The sequence below is a fragment of the Bison bison genome, unplaced genomic scaffold (assembly GCF_000754665.1).
Source record: "Bison bison bison isolate TAMUID 2011002044 unplaced genomic scaffold, Bison_UMD1.0 scf7180017864527, whole genome shotgun sequence".
Lineage (NCBI taxonomy): Eukaryota > Metazoa > Chordata > Mammalia > Artiodactyla > Bovidae > Bison > Bison bison.
Genome location: NW_011495078.1, coordinates 14,485,981 through 14,498,469, shown reverse-complemented (window position 1 = coordinate 14,498,469; position 12,489 = coordinate 14,485,981).

The following is a 12,489-nucleotide window of genomic DNA, read 5'->3' as shown; positions in this document are numbered from 1 at the left end:
CGTCTGCCTGCAATGCGGGAGACCTGGGTTCGATTCCTGGGTCAGGAAGATCCCTTGGAGAAGGAAATGGCAATCCACTCCAGCACTCTTGCCTGGAAATTCCCATGGACGGAGGAGCCTGATGATAGGCTACAGTCCATGGGGTCTCAAAGAGTCGGACACGAGTGAGCGACTTCACTCCCTTTCTGCCGTAAGAGTGGTGTCATCTGCATATCTGAGGTTATTAATATTTCTCCCGGCAATCTTGATTCCAGCTTGTGCTTCCTCCAGCCCAGTGTTTCTCATGATGTACTCTGCATATAAGTTAAATAAGCAGGGTGACAATATACAGCCTTGACGTACTCCTTTTCCTATTTGGAACCAGTCTTTTGTTCCATGTCCAGTTTGAACTGTTGCTTCCTGACCTGCATATAGGTTTCTCAAGCAAAATATCATTCAGTTTACTTAAACAAATTACACTGAGGGAAGGAGGTTCCAGAGGGAAGGACGTATGTATACCTATGGCTGATTTGTTGATGTATGGCCGAAACCAACACACCATTGTAAAGCAATTATCCTTCAATTATTGATACATTTTTTAAAAAAGCTTTATTTACCATATCAAAAGTTTACAGTATATTTTTTCATGTAGTGTTTTGATCGGAAAGCAAAGCATTGCTCAACTCTATAAGATTACATAGGTGAATTGTACGCAGAGAAGTCATTGTCTTAAGGCATATTCGTTTGTCGGAAAGATTTATGTCCAAAATCCTAGCGGTGTGGCAGTTATAATTGTAGACAAAACATGACATCGGCTTTGTTCTTTAGATCTTTTAAATAACTCTTCACAAACCCAAGTCAAACACAGAAACAGCTATTGTGGAAATAGCTATTTCTGTGAAAACAGCTGTTTCCACAGAAAGAGCCACAAAAAGAGGTGTGTCTATTATCCGTCTACCTTCTTATCGGCATACAATTCCATTCTTTTCAGTTCATGCTGCATGCTCAGTCGCTCAGTCGTGTCCAGTTCTTTGTGGCCCCAAGGACTGTAGCCTACCAGGCTCCTCTGCCCATGGGATTTTCCAGGCAAGAATACTGGAGTGGGTTGCCATTTTCTTCTCCAGGGGATCTTCCCAAGCCAGGGATCGAACCCAGGTCTCCTGCATCTCCTGCATTGGCAGGTGGATTCTTTAGCACTGTGCTGTCTGAGCTGCAGGCCCTGGTGTGGGGTTACAACCACACGGGGGACAGGGCGCATTCCTTGAATTCACACAAAAGTGCTTACAGTCCAACAAGAGGCCCTAAGGTGTGGTTACTTCTCTCATCGTAAAAAATACTGACTCCCTCATTTCTACCGGTCTTTCTTCACCCAAGAGTCATCTTCTTAAGGAGGGCCTCTCTGGCTGCCTAACCCACCTACCCCCACTATGCACACACACTTTGTACAACATTCCCCTTCTCTGCTGGCTTATTTTTTCTCGTTAGCACATATTATCTGCTATACTAAGCCTTTTTCTCACCTTGTAATATTTGTCTCCTCCGTAGAATGTCAGCTGTTTTAGGGCAGAGATTTTGTATGTTTGGTTCATTGTGTCTACATTGTATGGAAGGATGCCTAGAGCATAGTAGGCACTCAAATGTATTTTAATTTGTTTCAATGAACAAATACTGCTGTTTTTTAAAGGAGAGCAAAACACCTGAGTGAACTCTCCAGGCTGTTTCACCTTCTCAGGGCCACGAATCCCAACCTCTTACACTGGCTCCTCCAGTCTCTTCAAATTCCCCCAGAGGTCAAAACTGGCTATCACTTTTTTCAGGCCACTATTCCCCTAGCTGGTCATTCCTCCCAGGTTTCAGTGATGTTCAATGGTCTCTGATCACCTCTGTTTTCTCAATCACTTCCTTAAAGGCACCTCCAGCAAGTTCCCTGGCAGTTGAAGTTGCCTTCAAGGATATGGCAAAGGAAATGGAAGGCAAAAGTCAATGGACAAGAAAACTTGTCTTTTTGTCATGCCTAGCAATTAAAACATACTATTTGGTGATGAGGAGACTGTGGTTACAAGTTTATTTTCCAACACTTGGATAATTTAACTCGAAAGGAAAAAAAGCAAAGAAGTCGGTCATGCTGACATGACCCAAATGCTTAATTCAGTCATTATGTTCAACCTTTCATCATCTTCCCGGACACATACGAACAGCACTAATATTGCTCTTTAGATGCATTAAGTCTCCAGTGCTCAGATATCTGTATGTCTATAAATGGAGACGGCACAGCAACAGTGCAAAGCAGAAACTGGTCCTTGGTCCTGCCTCCCGCGTCATTCCACACAGACATACAGACTTACATTAAAAATCCCTCCACCATCTCCTACCTTATCACCTTCAGTCCCAACCAGTGTGTTACAGAGAAAACATCCTCTTGTGTTATTACATGCTCCTCTTGTCTCCCTTTTACTTTCATCCCTTAGCCTTGTCCCTTTCACCCTTTGTCTATGTGTACGATACAATCACAAACATGCGTACACACATATATACCAGTTTCCCTGACATTTCAGTGCAGTAGTCCAAATTTCTCTCTCCCTATATCCCTACTCTCCTCTCATGATCAGTAAAAAGAGGCCAAAGGAGAAAAAAAAAATATTCAGATAATGACTTCTCTCTTAACTTTGGATACAGTGATGTGTGGAGATTTTTAGTGTTTGTCTTTGAATGTCCTCAAAACTTGGATGACTGTGCTATCCTTTAAATGTAAGAATATGAACTTTGGAGATAGATGAGATTAGGCATTACAGTAATATAGCAATTACATAGTCAGGTAAAATAAGTTTGGGGAGGATATGAGAAAACCAGAACCATTCCACACTGCTGTGGGCATGCTATGAGGTATAGCCATTCCAGATACAATATGGTAATACCTAGTGAGATAAAAACTTGCCTTCCAGCACCTGAATGGGACACTTTTCCTTTGTTTTATTGTGGCACACCCTTTGTTGGTGAATATGGGTCAAATTTCCAACCAGAAAATAAGCATAAGAAGCATAGGTCATGCATAGTAAATAACACACACCATAGAACTCCCCCAATTCAGGATAGCAAGGAAAACTCTAATGAACTGTTTAGTGTGTACGTACATACATATACATACACGTATCTACATACTTATATATGCAATACATATAGACATCTACACACACACAAACATTTTAAGAAAAAAGACCTAGGTATAAACTGTGATATAATGAATTAGTGTGGTCCGGGACATTGTTAAGCAGCATATTAATGAACTTCAATTGATCTATTACAAGATACAGTCATGTAATAAAATTAAATAAGGAAATTAGGTATCCTGTTCAAACACTTCTGGTTATAAAATCCATTCTTCTAAAAAATAAATATAAATATAGATTATGTAGGATTATTTAATTTTTTATATTTGTTCTTTTACTCAGTGGATATTAACTGAATACATGAACCACAAAGCATTGCCTTGCGTGCTCATGAAGTCACTTCAGTTGTGTCGGGACTCTTTGTGACCCTATGAACTGTAGCCTGCCAGGTGGGTTGCCATGGGCTCCTCCGGGGATCTTCCCAACCCTGAGAAGGGCATGGCAACCCAATCCAGGGATCAAACCCCGAGTCTCTTATGTCACCTGCATTGGTAGGCTGGTTCTTTACCACTAGCGCCACCTGGGACACCCTAGCAGAAGTAGAAGGCAAATGACTGACTACAAAGAAGTGTAGACTCAAGAACTAAACTGGCTAAGCTGAAACTGCCTCCACCAGCTTCCACAGCCAGTTACTACATCTCTCTGTGGTTCAGCATCTGCACAATGAGAATGAAAGCAGGACCTACTCCATAGACCTGTTACTAACACGAGTGCAGTGTTTAGAATGTAGCACCTGGTACCTGAAAGGTACCCATGTAAGTTTATATTAGATAAAAATTGGAGAAAGTCTACATCTGGGGGGAAAAAAGCCTCATAATTATTTGCTTATGAGTATGTTTTTGCAAGAACTTTCATTTCTGACCCCTAAAGAATTCATTTTAAACTTCCACAGATTTTTCCCATGAAGTGAGCCAAATGGTAAACACAGGACTCCTGAGAGCTTGGGGTCAACTTCTTACCAGCTCTATTCTGAGGCCCAGGGAAGGGGGAGGCCTCTTCAACTGTAACAGGCACTAGAATGAGGCCCTTCCCACCCCTTACATGCAGAGTATAGAAAGGTGAGGGCTGGGAAAACAACCCTCCACTTCTGCACACAGGTCTCCCATCTTCTCTTCTCAATGCTGACTTACTCCCTCCCATGCTCCTTCCCATCCACACTGGTCCCCCTTTCCTCCCATCCCCACCCTGGGGCTTCCCATCTCTTTTTCTTATCCCTTATCCTGATTTCTTGTTCCTTTCCTGTTTGTGTTTGTTCTCCTTTCACTTTGTATTTGTTACCTTTATTTTAGCTCAGCTGGTAAAGAATCTACCTGCAATGCAGGAGACCCTGGTTCAATTCCTGGGTTGGGAAGATCCCCTGGAGAAGGGATAGGCTACCCACTCCAGTATTCTTGGGCTTACCTGGTGGTTCAGAAGGTAAAGAATCTGCTGCAATGTGGGAGCCTGGGTTCTATCCCTGGGTTGGGAAGGTTCCCTCGAGGAGGGCATGGCAACCTAATCCAGGATTATTGCCTGGAGAATCCCATGGATAGAGGAGCCTGACGGGCTACCATTCATGGGGTCGCAAAGAGTCAGACATGACTAATACTTTCACTTTAATTTTATCTTGTAGTTGTTTACTCCCTTTTACATTTAACTATTCTAGTTTTCTTTCTCATGTTTGTTTTGCTTCCTTTTGCACACCCCCCACCCCTCCCAGTTCCCCCCAGCAAAAAAAGACAAATCTCACTCTCACTTCCTGGTTTCTCTCCCTCGCTCTCAGCATCAACCCCTACCATGTTGGCACCCCACTAAAGTCTTTCTGTGTTCTTATTAAGATTTGCAATACAGTTTATTCATCTTTGCTTACTGCATGTCAGTATAACTCTGATTAATCCCACTTTATGGAAAATGCAACTTTATAACTTTAAAGAGAGGTAGGGAAATGAAAGAGCATGAGTGAACTGGAATAGTACCTATTTTTTAAAATATCTACCATGTTCCAGGTCCTTCATGTACATTGTCTCTAATCTTCACAATAACTTTGAAAAAGCTATTATTTGTTCTCATTTTATAATTGAAGAACAGATACAGAGTAATTGGGTGACCTGCCAAGGCCACACAGAAAGAATTTTATCCCACACCTTTACAGCTCCTTCATCTGTTCTTGGCCTAACATCACCGCTTCATAAGTGAATTGAACTACTTACTGCACTTTTTCCTTGTTAACTTTTTATGCAACTTAAAGGTTAATTTCCATTTACAGTTATTACAAAATATGTTCTAGATTCCTCCTCTGTACAATACATCCCTGAGCCTATCTTACACCCAACATCCTATATTCCCATTCCCTAGCATCTTTACTGCTCCTCTCCCCCTTTCCACTGGTAACCACAATTTTTTTTTTCATTTTAATTTTTTTTAACACCAAAAACATTTTGCATTGGGGTATAGCCAATAACAACGTTGTAGAAGTTTCAGGTGAACAGTGAAGGGACTCAGCCATACATATACATGTATCCATTCTCCCCCAAACTCCCCTCCAATCTAGGCTGCCATGTAACATTAAGCAGAGCTCCATGTGCTATACGATAGGTCTTTGTTGATTATCCATTTTAAATATAGCAGTATGTACATGACCTTCCCAAAGTCCCTAACTATCCCTTCCCCCCGCAGGGTTAAATAAGTTCATGGTAACCACTGGTTTTGAGCTTTATCGTACTTCTAATACACAATGAGAACAAAGAATTGAAAATAAACCTATTCTTAGAGACTTTTCAAACATCATCTTCTCATACCCACCATGTACACACCCATACACATGCACACCCTGTGAATATAGCAAAGGATATACACGACTACGTATGAAATAGAATGCTAATGAGAACCTGCTGTACAGGGCACTCTACTCAGTGCTCTGTGGTGACCTAACTGAGAAGGAAATCTGAAAAAGAGGGGATATATGTGTATGTATAGCTGATCACTTTGCTGGACAGCAGAAACTAACATGACATTGTAAAACAACTATACTCCAATAAAAAGTTTTTTTGTTTTTTTTTAAAAAGCAATTCCCAGGGCAAGGATTTGGAACCAACTTCATGGGCATTGACCTGAGCAGTCACAAATGACCCTCACTTAGTTTAATGTTCTGCAGTCACTGTAATGAATTTTTTAATAATTTGTGAAAAAATAAATATAGCAAACTGAGTGTGTGTGTGTGTGTGTGTGTGTGTGTGCTCAGTCGAGTCCAACTATTTGCAACCCCATGAACTATAGTCCACCAGGTTCCTCTGCCCATGGGATTCCCTAGGCAAGAATATTGGAGTGGGTTGCCATTACCTCTGCCAGGGGATCTTCCCAACCTAGGGATTGAACCCACATCTCTTGGGTCTCCTGCATTGGCAGGTGGATTCTTTACCACTGTGCTACCTGGGAAGCCCAAATATAGCAAAGGAGGGAGAATAATGTCAAGAAGTGACTAAAAAAGAAAGGGGCAAGGACACCAAGGGAATCCTTTGCCTGTTTTCTCTCCTTGTTGATTTTGTCTGATTGGTCATGTTCATTACAAGTCATGGGCTCAGAGATTTTTAGAGTTCAAAGTGGTCTTGGAGTCCGTACAAAATAACTTAATTTTTCAAATGAGGAAGCTTCAACTCAGAAAAATGAAATGATTTGCCCCAAACACACAGATTTACTTGCTGTTCTACCTGGGTATGGGCTTCCCAGGTAGCTCAGATAAGAAGGAGACCCTGCAGGTGTGACTGGGAAGATTGAACCCAGGTCTGCTGCATTGCAGGCAGGGTTTGGGAAGATCCTCTGGAGAACGGCTTGGCAACCCACTCCAGTACTCTTGCCTGGAGAATCCCATGCACAGTAGAGCCTGGTGCACTACAGTCCAAGGGGTTGCAAAGGGTTGGACACAACTGAGCAACTAACACATATATACATACAATCTGGGTCGGTTGGTTGAATTAATACTCATAAGATGCTCATTGACCAGCAAGTCCTAGAAGTCCCAGCATCCCAGAGTGAGAGTCTTTCCAGACTGGAGCCGTATTCACCAAGACACTGGCACCCCAAACTCTCCAGGTGCTCAAGAGAAATCTAGATAGTCTTAATATACCTCAGAAAGTCACTGAGCACAAGTTCATGTGCCCAACGCACAGTGAAGCCAAACAACATGGAAACATCAGAGTTGGGAGCAGACAAAAGTTGATTTCAGGACAATGCAAGGAGACCTGTGACTCCCGCCCTAAAAAGCCCCAGACTTTCTTAGAGGTTTCAGCAAAGCATTTTTAACAGCCAGGTGAGAGCGGGAGAGTCACAGAGTAAGTGGTCATCTTGTGCACAGTTCTCTGACTGATTGATTATGAGATAGGTAACAGGGTGGCTAATTTTAAACAATCCTTGGGTACCAGTAGATCTGAGGGCTACATGCCCAAGACTATCGTGGAGTTAATTCCTTCTATTTGGTTGGTGGTTTTTACCATCTGAAAAACTCAGGAAAGATGCATGAAATACCATTGTCCAAACACCTTAGAGAGGAACTACAGCAGAGGATGTGGGGAAAGGGTCCTGTTTGGTTACAAGAATTGGAAATTAGTGTTTCAAATGAATGTATGAAAGACAAGCTCTTAAGATATACGGCATTAACTTCTGATGCAGTTAGCCTCAGAGGGTACCAGATGTCAAAATAAACCTCTGTTTCCTTATAATTTCCAAAAAAAATTGTATGTATAGACACACATATATGATCAACGATGCAATAATAAGCATGAGTATTCGTTCCTGTAACTACTCCTCTCACGCAGGAGCTTTCACGCTAAGTAACTAACAAGTATTGTAGAATTAGTATAGAGCATTAAGATAAACTGAGAGTGTTAGGGGAAATGAAGGGAAAAGAATACAGATATGCTATTTTACTATCTTAGTATCGGTGTTAATGTCTTCTTGAAGGTAGTGTAACAATATTTGGCTCCTGAGTAGTTGTTGTTTTTTTAAGTTAATACCGCATTTATCAGGACTTTAGTCCCTGCCCACCTGGTGAGCAGCATGTCCCCTCATTGGAATCTAAGAAGGAGCTAGTGTATACTGAAACCAGATTTGATGCTTAGAAAATCCTTGAGCTGTTAAAAGGCACACCTGTGTTGTTTGGCAGCTGAGTTGAATCTCAAGTAAAGAATTTCTGCAAATCTCTGGTTCAGTCGGCTAAACTGGTTTCACTCCCACTGAACAAGTGTGGGGTGGGGGAATCCTCTATTTTTCCTTAACAACCATAATAATGCCAAATAATTAACTTCCAATGTTAAGTCTCAGCAGCTTAGTTCTCAAATGTGGAAAGGCTCAGAATATATTTCAGGCCATTTAATGTCTTTATGTCAAATTTATTATAAATTAGTACTATTCATATCAGAAAAGAAACAATGCTTATTTTTTTTTGGAAAGGCCAAGTTAATGTTAATTAAGATGTTATTTTGAATAATTTGGAGAAGTAACTTTCTAACTGTATTCACTTTTGAATTGAAATTAAGAATGGTTTGTTATGAATAGTTACATAAAAAGTTCAGTAAACTGAATCCTAAAAAAATTAAAGAAGCATTTAGCGGGTTGAAAGGTACTCTGTAAACGGGTTTTCAGATTAACTGCAAAGGTTATTTGGGACTCTAGAATCTTAAAGTGAAATAGGTAATTTATCCATTACTTCCTTTAAAAAGACTCTCTTCAATCTGTCTTCCTTTTTTGGACATTCTTATGTTAGATGACATGGTTTCTTCTGACTAAACTGGTTTTGAAAAGCTTAAGATATAAGACATTTCTAAGTAAATACTTGATTCACTACATAATATTCTTTAGGTGTTAAGGAAAGTTAATATTTTTCATCCTTCGGTCAGGTTCTTGTGGGCTCTAAGAAGTCACTCTCCATAGTTAATACGCAGTACATGCCAGCGGAGAGAAGTCTGGGGCTGTGAAACCTCACAGAACAGACAAAGGATAAAAGTAAAAGAAAATTAGTCAAGTCCACAGGCATAACGACCCTAGTCCGTTTCAGCTGGCAAAGGAACTAATAGAGCTGCCACACGGTTCATAATTTATGGGTTGTTTGTGGTATTTTCAATCCTTTTAAGTTGAAGCTGTGTGTTATGATCTCTATAGTAAAAGAGTATTTCTTTTTTCAAAGTTTTCAACCAAGAAAGGAATATTCTTTTTCTCTATAACATAAATCATCCGGTTTGCTAAATTGACTGTTTATATACATGAATCTCAACTGGTCAGAGCTGTGATGTCCAACCTGACTGTGCATTATGAGTTTTGGAAAAATCACTACCAGAGGCACCCCCAGAGATTCTGGATTAAACGGTCTGGTGATGCAGCAGAGTCTTCCTTGGAGGTCCAAGTTAGAATTTAGAATTTGTTTCCTCCGAAAGCTATATTGCAATGATAGGTTTGTGGGTATTTTAAGTACAGTTCGCAAAACTACATTATCTTTTAAATAAATCTGTGGGGGCTAGTCTGAAACACCAAATTATTCTTCACAGTTGTTTTTGTAAAACCATGTACCTTTAGTTCCAAATGATGGCATTCATAACCAATTTATTGATAAGTTAGGATCTGCATGAGTCTTTAAGGTCACAATACTAGACTTATTGTGTGTCAAAAGTAAGTCAGGGTCTTGCAAAAAAAGAATCAACAATTTTAGTGAGAAACTACCACAAGGAAATCACAAGCAAACAAAGACACTCAAACAAGGCCAGGAAATAAAGTACAAAACCAACATCTGTGCACATTTTAACTTTTGGAAAGTCCATAGGTAATGTTTTGGATTATGACTTCTTGTGTTGTCTGAACAGTAAATTGGATTAAAAGAAAGCGGATCATTCAGAAAGAAATACAACATAGAAATAATGGTGTAAATATGCTGGAGGGTAAGAAACCAGACAATAAAATCATTTTAAAATGGCAAATCACACAAAAGAATAGAAGACACCTTGTTGTCAATACTCAAAGGTGACTGAGGAGGTTAGGTACGTGCTTCCCAAATTATTTTAAAGCTGGATCCCCAGTAAACCCAACATGACAGCAGGACAAGCTGGGACCAAGAGGAGCATAGTAATGGAATCACGTCTGCATTCCACCAGGTGAACTGTCTTCACCAGTATTCCCATTCACACAAGCCGTGAAACGGTCAAACGCACACACACACACACACACACACACACACACACACGTCCCAAGATACCCTGCAGGGCCCAAAAGTAGGACTTAACTTGTGTTTTCTCAGTGCAAATCATGGCAGTTGCATGGATGTTAAAGAGAGATTTGGACTCAACAGAAACAAAAACTTGCTCAAAGGCTGTCAGTTCAGTCGCTCAGTCGTGTCTGACTCTTTGCAACCCCATGAATCACAGCACGCTAGGCCTCCATCACCAACTCCCGGAGTTCACCCAAACTCATGTCCATCGACCCGGTGATGCCATCCAGCCATCTCATCCTCTGTCATCCCCTTCTCCTCCTGCCCCCAATCCCTCCCAGTATCAGAGTTTTTTCCAATGAGTCAACTCTTCGCATGAGGTGGCCAAAGTATTGGAGTTTCAGCTTTAGCATCGGTCCTTCCAAAGAACACCCAGGACTGATCTCCTTTACCTTGCCATGCACTAAAACCTGAAGTTCTGAAGGTTAGAGCATGAACTGAATATTATCTCTAGAAATAAGATGATTGTGTTGAGTGTGGAGTGTGTCCATACAATCTCCAATGATCCTCCCAAATCTGTTCGGATGTTTCTATAATTCAACCCTCTCTCTTCTCCAGAGACAGCAAATCACTTCTAATTTCATTTTATATTCGTTTATTATTTTTTTTATGACAAAGGGGAATTGAGAAATTCTTCACAATGAACCAAAGTGTCCCTGCATAAACATTGTGAAACAGGGTTGTTATTGTTCACTTAGTCGTGTCTGACTCTCTGTGACCCCATGAACTGCAGCATGCCAGGCTTCCCTGTCCTTCATTATCTCCCTGAGTTTGCTCAAACTCATGTCCATTAAGTCAGTGATGCCATCCAACCATTTCATCCTGTCACCCCCTTCTCTATTTGCCCTCACTCTTTCCCAGCATCAGGGTCTTTTCCAATGAGTCAGCTCTTAGAATCAGGTGGCCCAAGTATTGGAGCTTCAAATTCAGCACCAGTCCTTCCAATGAATATTCAGGGTTGATTTCCTTCAGGAAACAGGGTTAGCAGCTAGCTTTATTATAGGACAGATTTAGAGGTTCATTCCAAGAACTTTGGACTTCCCAGGTGGCTCAGTGGTACAGAATCTGCCTGCCAATGCAGGAGACACAGGTAGAATCCCTATTTCAGGAAGATTCCATGGAGGAGGGAATGCAACCCACTCCAGTATTCCTGCCTGGAAAATCCCATGGACAGAGGAAACTGGCTGGCCTACAATCCATGGGATTGCAAAGAGTCGGACACAAAAGCGCACTCTCGCACCAAGAACTTTAAAGGGACAAATAATAAAGCCAGTCTTTGTTCTCTCATCTTTCCCCAAATGTGTGACCTCTGGAGCCAAAAGTACACCCTGATCTTTAAGTTTACTTTCAGACAGCAATGAAGGAATGAGTTTATCCCTCAGTTAGATGCTAAAGGTGGAGCTGGTAAAAAAAAAAAAAAAAAAGTAAAACAAGATGCAGAGAAGCTGATACAGACCATTGTAGAAGAGACTCATAAACGGGAGCTGGAAAGAACCCAGAGGAAAATGTCTTAAATGCATGTCCTACGTGTAGTGCATTGGTATCAGCAGTCCAGCGTTGTGACTGGAACAGTCACGATCAGGACCATAAAGGAGGTCCCCTTGCAGCCTGGGCTCTGCACAGACCGCTGTCCTGAATTGAGGCCTGTGTCACCCACCTCCTTGCAGTGACCTTCCGCATGCCGCCGGGCCGAAAGGAACTGCAGAAGTTCAGGGCAAGGCTGACTTCGAGCCCAGAGCTGCAGTGATCGCTCCTTGACAAGCTGAACTGGGTCACCCAAAAGAGCGTGGCACGAAAACCTTTAGAGTTCAGCGGGCCAAGGGCTGCGTTAGCAGGCCGTGTCCTTTCCGGGCACACAAAAGCCTTTTTTTTTTTTTTTCCTGCTCTGCTTTTACAAGATACTCTGAACGCCAAGCTATTGCCAATGGGTAGGGCCGGGGAGGGGAAAGAGGGTGGATGCAGCAGGTCGTCCACATTCGGCTGCCAATTTGTTCAATAGGAGAGCCCCTCTCCACGGTGCCTCAGCCCCGAGATGGCGAGCAGGGAGTGGAGCCGCAGGGACGCACAGGGTCGCGTTGGGCCAGCAGGCTGGAGGGGAACCCAGGTAGCAGTTCC